Below are 13002 nucleotides of genomic sequence, written 5' to 3' on the forward strand. Positions count from 1 at the left end.
TCACTGGGTTGCGGTGACCTGGTGTGTACCAGTCAGAAGGCAAGGGAAGCCCAAGCAAAGCCGGGGGTACAGTTTGTCCTCAGCGTCTGCACATGGCTACCGCAGCTCGGATCACATTACGCAGCTTTTGGTCTAGGCTTCCGCCCTCTGCAGAAAAGGGTCATTTCTTGTTTTCTGTTTCCAAGCACCTAGCCAGGCCCTGATGCAAAGTCAGTGCTCAAAACTGCTGAATAAAGGAATGAATAAAGGAACTGCTTCCACACCCCTCAGCAGGATATAATGCAAAGAAACACAGTAGGATCAAAAGACCTGGATTTCAACTCCAATTTATTTGAACTCCTAAGCTGCAGAATACTTGATAAGAAAACTTGCTTTGGGGAGGAGGGTACAGTTCAGTGGTAGAGCACATGCTTAGCATGTATGAGGTCCTGGGTTGAATCCTCAGTACCTCATTTTAAAAAAAAATGAAACAAATAAATAAACCTATTTACCCCCCTCAAAAAATATTTTTTGAATTCCAAATTCAAGAAAAAAAAAACCACCTTGCAATTGACACAACATTGTAAACATGAGTATACTTCAATTAAAAAAATATCCTTGCCTTACAAGAATATATCTGGATTATGGAAGTTTACAAATGTAAAATGCCTAGGGTACCACCTGCATAAGAAGAAGGAACTGTACAAATTTACTATCCCTCATTTATGAGCTATATTTCCTTTGGGGGGTATATAACCTCTCAGAGCTAATTTTCTCAGATTAAAAAAAAAGAAGGAAACATTACCGGATTCTCCATACTGCTGAAGAATCAGATAAACCTATGATAGCATCTGACCCACAGAGTTTACTCAATAAATGCTTGTTGAATGAATGAATAAACAAGCAAAGTGAATGCTGCTCCCTGCCACAGAGCATCATGATGGTACTGCCTGGAAATCCCAAGCCCACGTTTCACCCGACTCTACACTAACCATGGGTGACCTGGGCAGGCCTGTGTGCTCCTCTTAACCCCAGTTTAATCATGAATAGAAATGAGGGCAATAACACAAACCTCAAAGGGTTAGTGAGTCATTACTGAATTGTATCCCAACTTTGCAAGATGGAACCTTTAAAGAAATTTGGGCAAAAAGTCCGTAGGCCCTCTCCATATTATCTCTTACAACTACATGGGAATCTACAATATATCTCAAAATAAAAAGTCTAATTTATTAAAGAGGCTATTGAGGTTAAATGAGCTCACTGTCTCAAATAAGGAACACACAGTATAAATAGGTCAATGCCCAGCCCATGAGATACACTCAGTAAATATTCCCACTGAGCCCACTGGTCCCTCCAACTTCAGAGCACGATGATGTGTCCTCATGGCCAGAGGCCCCTGCACCTGAAACTAACAAAGCTAATGGTCCCCACTTTCAAGAGCCCCTGCCACCACCGTAGGTCTAATTTTGTACTTGTAATTTTTTTTCTTTTTATTAAATAGAAAAACGTAATTGCATAGCCTTCAGGTCACCAAAACCTGACTACAGAGATCATGATGGCAGCCCTTCTTCATGAAACAATAAAATGAAAAGCCATTTCCACAAGATCTCTGTGTAAATCTACTAGGGAACTTCATCCTGGACTGAGAGGAAGAGGACTGGGCAGGAGGGGGCAATCTGCGGCACACAGAACCATGGGCCACCTGTCCCACGATGGACTTTAGACCCAACACTCACCCACAAGGAACTTCAAAATAGACACAGACAGAGTGCTGTGGACAAGATTTTTTTTTTTTTAAAGAAATCCCTGATTCTCTCGCAGGTTTTGCTTCTACCGAGAAACAAATGTCTTATGTGTATGTTTCACAAAAGACTTAAATTATTATCACCCCAACATGACGCATTAAGAAACTGAGGGAGAGAGGTTTATTACATTGTGCAAGATTAGAGAGAGGCAAAAAAAAAAAAAAAAGATTAGAGAGAGGTCACGTCGGACACTGTATTTAAACCCAAGCCCCTGTTCCAGTGCTCACACTAGAAAGTGGGATATACTGCCCCTTTCCTGCCCTCTCCCTGCAATAAATGTCTGAAGAGTCTTTTCTGTGCCACCTGGAATCACAATCACTTCAATTTTCCACAAAGAGCTATGTCACTCCTTGGAGGATGTGTCAAAATCTATATGTTGAATGGGAGGAGAGATTTGTATTTTCCTTTTCTCAAAGGAAACATGACTTAAAAGAAACTGAAAAGCACTTTTCTAGTCTAAGTCTTCATTGTGCAGAGAAGGAAACGGAGGCTCAGAAGAGATGAGGAAAGGGCCTTATTAACAAATATTGCCTCAGTGCAGCACCAAGCCAGCCTTGGGCACTTCTGGGGGAGGATCTGGAAGGCCCTGGAGAATGAGTCTTAGCAAACGGAAAGAGAAGAAGCATACAAGGCCCAGTCTCTACACCACCATAACATGAAGTTCCACCAAATTACCCAGTATGGGTGCAGCCAACATTAAGGTGGGCTAAACAGGTTATAGAAACCTGGAAGTCTCAACCATAGTGGAGATTCCAACATTTACCATGTTTTTTTTTCCCAGTTCAAGCATCAGCTCAGTGGGCACTCTGTACCAGGCACTACACGAGGCCTGGAGTTCTCCCAAATACACAACTCTTATATCACGTGTGCAAACCACACACAGGCCCACCAGAAGAAAAATGCCCACAGATAAGGTGGAATTACTGAAACTGAAAGCAGCCAACCAGCATATATTACTAGCAAAGCGGTGCTGCTAGAAATAGACTCATGGACATAGAAAGCAAACTGTGGTTAGCAGGCAGGAAAAGGGGGATTAACAGATACACATTAATAAATATAAAATAAATGACAAGGACCTACTATATAGCACAGGGAACTATATTCAATTTCTTGTAATGAGTTGTACTAAAAACAATCTAAAACATATGTAGATACATATGCATATGTTTATAACTGAATCTCTGCTGTACATCTGAAACTAACATTCTAAATTGACTACACTTCAATAAAAAATAATTTTAAAAAATAAGTAAAAATAAAAGCAACGCCATTTAGAAAAAATAAAAGAATACTCTGATCCCCTTAGCTGTAGGTGCTGGAGAATTCTGGTTACAAACACCAACTCCACTGGATCACTCCAGCTCTGGCTGTCACTCTTTCTGACCATCAGAGAGTCACTTGGCTTCAGTGAGTTTACTTTTCTCTTCTGTGAAAGGCTTCAGTCGCAACTAACGATGTATAGAATCTCATCATTCACAAACCCAACAATTAAAGAGGACTTCCCATGGGCCAGGCTCTGGAAATATGAAAATATAGGGTCCGAGATATATTCATGGGTAGAAGAAATTTATGCCATAAAGACATTAATTCTTCTTGCTTTGATAGACAGATTCAATACAATTCTGTTCAGATTTCCTACTAGATTTTTTATGGATAACAAGATAATTTATGGTCAGGAACAACCAAGAAACTTCTTTAGAACCAGCACTGGGAAGGGGTGGATAGGTCATTCATTTCCACTGGTCTTTCTGAAGTGATGGAAACGTTCTGGAATAATAATGGTTGCACCACAGTGAATATGCTAAAGCTGCTGAATTGTAGCATTTAAGTGGGTGGACTTCATGGTGTGTGAACAATACCACAAAAAATATGTTAAATGAAAAAATATTTCTTGACAATTATTTTTCCCTCTATACAACTAGTCTGCCCCACAATTTAAGAAGAACAAAAAAACCAAAACAAACCAAATTTTGCCAGGAGCTCTTTAGGACTGCAATGTTCCTGAGTCTCCAACGCCTCTGGTGGTGCTGTTCCTGTTAACACACCCTAGCTGGGCTGGGCTAGTTAGGGACTGTAACTATCTTTTTAAGATCGACGGTCACACGTTTCACCCTGGGAGAGGGAAGGATGGAGGATGTCACAGCCTCATGCCTTCAGCTCATTTTTAACTGAACCAAGCCTTGCTTTCAACACTGTAATCCCTCTCACTATAAAAACAGTGACATCATCAAGCACCGCCATCAAAACACGTGAAAGTGTTCAAGGTACTTACCTGGGGCAGAAACACTAAGGGAGGAGACGGAAGCTCGCTCAGCACTGACGCTCCCTTTTCCCGACTCCACCAGGAGAAGCTGGGGTTCACAGCCAGAGGCTCTCAGCCCGGGGAGCAGCGCCCACACCACTGAGCTGTTCCCCAGGGAGCGGGAAAGGGAGAGGAGGGCAGCCCCGGGGTCGCGGTGCAGGGAAAGCGGGGGGGGGGGGACGCAGGCTGTAGCCCCGCTCGGAGGCCAGCCCCAGCCCCAGCCGCCCGCCCCCGTCCGGGTCCGCAGAACCCGCCCGCCCGGGACACAGCCCGCCTAGGGGCGGGGACGGGCCGGCGGCCGAGGAGAGGCAGCCCGGGACGAGAGGACTCGCGGGCGGGAGAGGGGAAGGGGACGCCAGCCGCGGACTGAGGGGAGCCCGGCTGGGGCGAGAGGCGGCAGGTGCACACCTGGCCCTGGACAGCTGTGGCCGGGGCGCCGGGGCAGTAGCCAAAGTCCTACCGGGCGAAAGAGCTGAGAAGCCTTTGGGGCCGATCCCCGGCTCGGAGCTGGAGCTTCCAAACCTCGTTCCAGCTGGCACCGACTGCGCATTCGCAGGAGGGCCAGCGATCCTCTCTGGGTTCTGCGAGAGAAGGTGGGGAAGCGAGGGATGGAGAAGATGGGAAGAGGAGGGGAGAAGGGGAAAAGTGGAGCGAGAGACATGGACAGGAGGAGCAGAGAGAAGGCAGGGATCTGGAGGGTGGAGGAGAGTAGCAGAGATGGAGAGAAATAGTTTTAACTCTGGGGGCATCCTGAAGGAGGCAGCAGTCCTGCCTCTGCACACTTCTCTAACCCTTCAAGGCCCGCAGCTCATATTTTACCTCCCTGGACCAGCCCTCCACCCAAGGCCTCTGCAGGACCCCTACAGGGATCACACCCGTTGCCCCCAAGCGGAGCTGGGTTTCCTTTTGCTCTGGGAACCAAGCACCCGCAGGTGTTGTCGCTCAGAACTACCTTGGAAAGAGTACATATTCCCCTTTTACACGCTGGGACACAGGCAGGCAAGATCTCTGCCTTACCTCCACTGTCCCAGGTTTTGTGCTGGCGGGGAGCGGGAGGTACAAGGTCAGATCCCAAAAGGAGCATACTGCCTGAGTGTTGGTGCATAGTCCCCATCCTTCCTGGGTAAACCACACCCCACCCTCGGGGAACCATCAAGGGCACACAGTATGTCCCTGGGTGTGGGATAGCTGCCCTCAATTCCAGTGCCCAGCTTGCTAGGAAGATAGGAGTGTTACTGAGTCCAAATTCATTCTCCTTAGTGCAGGACAGGCCAGTAAGTTGGGAGACCAGGTGTTGGGGCATGGAATAGCAACTTTCTGTAGACCTAGATGGCAAACTAATGTCCTGGAAAACCATCTCCAAAGTCAGAATTCAGGCTCCTTTCCTACGAGCTTGGTTTTTGCAATCTTCTTGATGTAGTAATTCTTTGTTGTTAGAATCCTTTGTTCTTGCAGCTATCTGCCTGGGTCAGATCCCTGTAAACCTCCAACAAAACAAACGTTATTTTCTATTATGTAACTTGTTATCTTTATATGAATGGAAAAGTGTTAAATATCCCTAAAGGTCAGAGCATTCAAAATAGGCTCTCCTGTATATTTTAGGCTCTAGGCAACATTGTTTTACAAGCAAGATGAAGCCTAGGAGACAGAGCACAGGGTTAAGTCAAAGGAACAGATCTAATATGGAGTCACATTTGTTCTTTTCTATTACCAGGGCAGAAGACACTTGAGGATTTAAATCCCTTTAAGTTAAAAATAAGTAATACTTTAAAGGAATTTACATACATAGGTCGGAATGTGCATAGCATATCTGGAAAACACACAAAGGATTGTAAACAGTGGCATCTCCAGGGAGGGCTGAAAGAAGAGAGGATGAGGGAAAACTTCTTTCACTTGTGTATTTTTGTGCTCTGTTTGAAATTTTTTAGCCACATGCATGTATTTCTTTTTCAGTTAAAAAAAATGTGTAATGGAGCAAAGGAGTAGCAAGCTCAGCAAATACAGCAGCCATGGAATCACTGAGCCATCACTTTTGACTTAAGCCAGGAAGCATTTATTGACTCTCTCCTATGTGCCCAGTGCTGTTTTAAGACTTCTTTTATTTTTTTTTTCATAAAATAATAAAGTGCTATTCCTCACCCCTGCCCATGGCTGGTGGAAAACCAACTGAGTTTTTATTGAGTTGTTTTCCAAGAAGTAGAGATCAGTTATAAACAGAACACATCTTCAGGGCAAAACAGGCGGAGTGGTTTTCCAGCAGGCCAGATAGCTATGAAGGGTTTTCAACAGAGGCACACAGAGGCTGAGAGAGAAAGCCTCCAGGACCCTACAAAAAGCTGCCCAAACTGCCTTCTCCATGGCACCACTGAAATAGGAAAGAAAAAATCTGAATCCATATTAGATCTGTTCCTTTGACTTTAACCCTGTGCCCTGTTTCCTAGGCTTAGTCTTGTTGGTTCTGCACCTTTTGTAAAACAATGTTGCCTAGAGCCTGAAATATACAGGAGACCCTATTCTCAAGGCTCTGACTTTGAAGGATATTAACACTTTTCTATTCACATAAAGATAACAAGTTACAGAATAGAAAACAACATTTGTTTGTTGGAGGTTTACACGGATGTGACCCAGGTGAAGAGCTGCAAGAACAAAGGATTCTAACAACAAAGAATTCATACACCAAGTTTGCAACAACCAAGCATTCCCACTTCCCATTTTTAATATAAGAAGAGTCTGAAATCTGACTTGGGGTGATGGTTCCCCAGGACATTATTCTACCACTTCTCAGCTGGCTTTCCAAATTAAAGTCGCTATTTCTTGCCCCAAAACCTGGTCTCCTGATTTATTGGCCTGTAATGCACGAGCAGAACAAGTCTGGACTCGGAAACACAGACATTGAAAGTACCCATTTGGTATATTAAGTGACCTGCTTCTACTCATCTTCCTGACGTTTAATTCTCTTGACCACTCCTGCTATGTTTATGAAAAACCTGTCATGTGGACACATTTCCACCTCTAGCCACTACCCTTCCAGGTAAGAACTGATGCCAAGAAGGCAATGGAAGTTGCTAGAAGGTATTACCTGGACAAAATAGAGCAGAAGTGGGTTCTGGCTGATGTTCAGGAGCAGGCTGGAACACCTGACAAGATGTTATAAGTACGGATAGACAGCTGGGCACCAAAGGAGAAGCTTCTAAACTTCCATGAGGGACTTGTTGGATAGGAAGGAAAAGTCCCAGACTATAGCTCGGATCCCACCACGAGCTTCCTGGGCGAGTCTGGGCAAGTAATTTAAAATCTCTAGGCCCGTGCTGTCCAACATGGGAGCCACCAGCAACATGCAGGATTATGAAGTTATTCTGTAGCCAGACAGAATTATAAAAAGACATTTTATTGCAAAGGCCCAGCAGGTATAATATTTAAAAACGTTATTGGTTATCTTGACCTAACGAGTTATTTTTGTATGTGTAGGTTTCTGTGGGGTTTCTGTGGTTTGTAAGGCCTGTGACTAATGATTCCGTTACAGTGAAGTATTTTGAAATTATAAGTTACTGGACACAGTACCCTCATATCACAGTTGAAAAAAACTGATCCACATAAGCAAGGTGATCTGACTTATTAGTTATGAGCAGGGGCTCTGGGGCCAGCCTGCCTGAGTATAAATTCTCACTCTGCCTCCAGGGGGTTCTGTGTGAATCTTGGACAAATTATTGTTGTTTTTGTTGTCGTTGTTATTATTTGTGCCTCTTTTTCCCTACCTTTTAAGTAGCGAGGAATATGTAGACTCTATCTCCTACTGTGTTGGCAGGATTAAATGAGTAAACGTCTGTGCTGCCCACTTCCCTGGGTTTCAGCATTCTCCAGGCAATCAGTGCCAAACTCAGAGGCATTCTCCACTGTCTTCGTCAGTCTGGGATGCTGTAACAAATTACCGTGGGTTGGGTGGCTTAAACAACCAGCATATTCCTTATGGTTTGGAGGCTGAGACTTTCAAGGTCAATGTATCCTTGAGAGGATTGCCAGCTCGAAGATGGCTGTCTTCCCAATATCTTCATATATCGCAGAGAACAGAGAGAAGCAAGCACTCTGGGGGCTTGTATAAGAACACTAATCCCATTCATGAGGGCTCTACTCTCATGACCTCATTTTATCCTACTAATCACCTCCCAAAAGCCCCACCTCCCAATACCATCACCCTGGGAGATGGGGTTTCGACATATGGATTTTGAGGGGATGCAAACATTCAGTCCACACATCGGCTAAGTCTCCCCAACATGCAGTCATCAAACCTGTAGCTAATTTCAAAGTAATATTTATATCTCTCTGCCCATTTCCATTCCTACATCCACTATCACTGAAGCCCTGTTACATTTTATTCCTTATTTTTCTGGTAGAGTTTTAATTGATTCCTCTAACTCCAATGCTCCCCTCGCTCCAGTCTGCTTAACAGCCCTGCCAGGTAGGTCTTCCTTAAAACACCTTCCCACTTCACCTGGTTGTTTTTTAGTTGTAAATGTCAGAATCCTCTCCACACCCCATCCTATACCTTTAATCCGTTACACTACGGCTCACTATGTTATTTTCCTTTTACCAATGTAAGAAATTTCCATAAGCTTAAGAGCTTAAACCAGCACAGATTTATCAGCTTATGGCTGTGGAGGTCAGAGATCCAACACAGTTCTCATTGGGCTAAATTCAAGGTAGCAGCAGGGTTCCTTCCTTCTAGAGGGTCTAGAAGAGAATGTTTCCTTGTTGTTGTTGCTTTTTTCCAGTTTCCAGAGGTCACCCACCTTCCTTAGCTTGTGCCCCACGACTTCCTCCATTTTCATGGTCAGCAGCCTTTCTGAACATTGCTCTATGGCTACACCTCCCTCTGATTTTAAACTCAGCTGGGAAATGTCCTCGATTTCAAGGACCCCTGTGATTACATTCGGCCCACCTGGACAATCCAGGCTACTCACCCTATTGTCTCATCTCAGGATCCCCTTGTCCCATCCCATTCAGGCATTATGAATGTGGCTGTGACACTCACCTTGTGTAACATTTCCTCTCATGAGCATTTTATGGTTCAAGGCACATATGAATGACTTTTTGTTTTTCTTCCTTAGCCTTTCTACATTCAGTATGTCTGGTGAGATTATATGAATCCTTTTTATTTGTCCCCCTGCACTAATCTTTAATAATGTATCATGGGTTTAAAATGCTAACTGATAGACAATTTAGAAGACAGAAATCCTCTAAGATTTTTGTCCTAAAATATCTGTCATGCATTTTGCCATGTACAGTAACATGTCACAGGTGGCTACCCTGTGGCCGGGGAGGGACATGATTCTGCCATCACACTCCCCTCATTCTCACCAATGTGCTGATCACCTAACCAAGGACCTATGCTCCCCGCTTCGCTCACTTCCTCCTCCTTTCCATTGACTACCCTGTTCCCATCGCTTCCTTCATTCAGCACATCAGGATTTCATGACCACATTCTTCTCTAAATGGAATGGGTATCTTGAATCTAATGTCTGACAACTGTTCTTACTGTATATGCACACACTGACCTGCACATAACCCCGTCCAGCTCTTTATTTTCCTAGAATCTCCCAGAGGAATCAGTTCCATGATGATGGTGATGATGATGATGATACTGACAATGATGACAGGGACCTCTCAAGGATTCTGATAAAGAGAGAATCAATAAAGGGAGGGAATCATTGCAAAATTGCCCCAGAGACAGGCTTAAAAGTAAATAACTGCTATAGTGTTTAACGAAATTGACTAATATTTAACTATTTTTAAAACTTTATATCACTGAATTTAAAATTTTAACGGGAATTCTCATTCACCAGTAACCAAGATTCAACTCTAGGACCAAAGTCTAAGGATTTCAATCTTCTAACAAATTGTCCACTAGCCTTTTAAACACGTGATCCTTTTAAAAAGCTTAGTGCTGGGCTGAAAATAAGCAGGATTCATATAATCTCACCAGACACAGTGAATGTGGAAAGACTAAGGAAGAAAAACAAAAAGCCATTCATAACGTCTTGAACTTCACGTTGCTCACAGGAGAAAATGTTAGCCAAGGTGAGCGTCACATCAACATGACGCCTGAGTGGGATGGGGAAGCTGATCTTCCTCATCAGACATTTATCCTGATTTGTTAGATGCCAACACAGGTTCCTCATTGGATTTTCTTCTAACAAGTATGGAAGAATTTACGTTCTACCAAAAGCAGTCTAAACATTTTCTCCTGCTGTCAGGTCTCTGGACTGAATGTCCCCACAAGAAGGACATGAATATGTTTCATAGGGAATTCTTCCTGAGAAGCAACAGGATTTTCGAGGGAAGAACTGCAGGCCCCCCATGGAGGGCTGGAGGAGAGCTAGAGGGGGCACTGGAAAAACAGCAGGAGTGAGTTCAGATACTAACGCTCAGGTCGCCAAAGACAGCATTGCTATATCTGAGGATATGACATTCTCCCAAAAGTTCCATGAGTGAAGGTACCTGTGAACACTAAGCAGGTTGTTAAGAAACAGCAGCACATAATTTGCGTCACAGCTCAATTACAGTATGTTTTGATATTTGGAAAATAATTAGCCCATTTTCCTTTGAAACTGCAGCAGTAGCAATAGAAATAAAAAAAGGCTGAGCCGTCTTGGAGACAACAATCAATAAACAATTCTAAATCTGCAGGATTCCTTGACGATATGCAAGCAATGAGCTAGATGTGTGCTGCAGATACCTCTTACTGCAGGGCTCACTCCTGCAAAGCATAGAACTAGTTTTCTCAGCAGACAGAGGGAACCAAGTCAAGATTCCAAATCTTGAGAGATTTACTATATGGCAGGAAAGATCACACAAGTACATCCAGCCAAATATGAATAAATGTAATCAAATATTATCAAATGTGATTGGAGCACAGATGAAACAGAAATTCCTTTCACCTGGGATCTAGAGAGACTTCTTCAGAAAATGTGGCTTTGGAGATGGCCAAAGACATGGGCGGAATTTTGGCAGAACAGGATGTAAGGAATTTAAAACTGATTCTAAAATTCATATAAAAATTCAAAGGATCCCAAATATCCAAAACAATTTTGAACAAGAAAAACAAAGTTGGAAGACTTGCACTATCTGATTTTCAGCCTTTTTTTTTTTTTTTTAAACTACAGTAATCAGAAAGTATGGTGTTGGTGTAAAACAGGAAAATAGGAATAATGGAGCAGAATAGAATGTTCAGAACTAAACCAACACTTATATAGACAATTGATTCTCAAAAAGGATGCAGTGGAGAAAGGATCTTTTCAACAAGTAGTGCTGGAAGAATTAGATAGTGATATGCAAAAAAAAAAAAAAAAAAAAAAAAGAATGAACTTTGATCCACACCTCACAAAATATACAAAAATTAACTCACAATGGATCACAGATCTTAATAGGAAATCTAAAACTATAAAACAGCTAGGAGAAAAAGCATAGGCTTAAGCTTTATGACCTTGGGTTTGGCAAATATTTCTTTGCTATGACACCAAAAGTATAATCTATTTTAAAAGAAACTGATAGAGTGAACTTTATCAAAATGAAGACTCTTCAAAGCTGTTCTAAACACTGCTAAGCAAATGAAAAGACAAGCCATAGACAGAAGCTATTTGCAGATCATATATCTGATAAAGGTCTCTCTTTGTATCTGATCCAGAATAAAGAGGTCTCAAAACTCAATAATAATGCAAACACCTGAATGAATGAATGAGGCCAGAAAACACACTTCAGTAAAGATATCCAGATGGATAATAAGCATATGAAAAGATGCTGATTAAAGATGCCATTAGTCATTAGAGAAATGCTTTTAAAAACCACAGTGAGATACTAGTACACATACATACAAGAATGAATACGATTAGAAAGACCGACCTTACAAAGTGCTGGCAAGGAAGTAGAGCAACCAGAGCTGATACACACCACAAGGAATTTACAATTGTACAACCATTTTGGAAAAGTCTTTAACAGTTTCTTTAAAAAAGGTAAATACCTATCTACCATATAACCCAGATATTCCTCATCTGGTGCTTTAGAAAAGAAAAGCATATGTCCATATAAAGACTTGTAACCAAATAGTCACTGCAATTTTATTTCTAATAGCTCAAGTTGTAAATAACCCATGCATCCATCAAGAAGTAAATGGAGAAACAAATGATGGTCTATCCAAACACTGCTCACAACAAAGTCTTCAGTAAAAACTCAGCACTAAACAATACTCTGCTATAAGAAAAATAAGCTATTAATACAGCAACACAGATGACTCTCAAAATAATTACACTGAATGAAAGAAGTCAGACAACATAGAGTAGATACTGCATTAATCCATTCATACAAGGATCTTGAAAATGCAGACCAATATGTTGTGATGGAAAGCAGATCAATGGTTTCCAGGGGAAGAGATGGGGAGGGAGGGAGGGACAACAAATGGCAGGAGAGAAGCTTTGTGGGTGATGGGTATGTTCACTCTCTTGAATGTGGTCATGGTTTCTTGGGGATATACTTATGTCAAAACGTATTAGCTGTACACTTTATACGTGTGAAAATTACTTTGCCAAGTATACCTCAAAGCTGTTTTAAGAAAAAAGGCACTTCAGTCCTGATCCACCTCAGCGCCTGATTGGAGCGACATGATCAGTCCCTCACCCTGTTTGCCTAACAGGAAGGTAGAAAACCTCTCACGGAAAATAACATATGGATTTTTCATTTGCAATGTCTGCCATGTAATAAAGAATTTCAAGACATGCAACATGTCAAGACTATATAACGGATAATATGAGAATAAGAAACATTAGACAAAGGATGCAAACCCCCAGGTGATGTAGGCATCAGAGTTACCAATAAAGGCTATAAAATACTTTTAATATATTCAAGAAAAACGCAGCGCTCGACTGT

General features: G+C 42.5%; 1 long non-coding RNA gene across 1 annotated transcript; it reads right to left on the reverse strand.

The window, feature by feature from the left end:
* Positions 1–4738: 4738 nt before the first annotated feature.
* On the reverse strand, positions 4739–10237 carry LOC135320854 (uncharacterized). Its single transcript, XR_010380204.1, has 3 exons — positions 9639–10237; positions 7842–8001; positions 4739–4777 (listed from the first exon to the last, which is right to left on the reverse strand). It is a non-coding gene; the product is annotated as an uncharacterized LOC135320854 (long non-coding RNA).
* Between the last annotated feature and the right edge of the window lie 2765 nt (positions 10238–13002).

Source organism: Camelus dromedarius, unplaced genomic scaffold (assembly GCF_036321535.1).
Source record: "Camelus dromedarius isolate mCamDro1 unplaced genomic scaffold, mCamDro1.pat HAP1_SCAFFOLD_18, whole genome shotgun sequence".
NCBI classification, from domain to species: Eukaryota; Metazoa; Chordata; class Mammalia; order Artiodactyla; family Camelidae; genus Camelus; species Camelus dromedarius.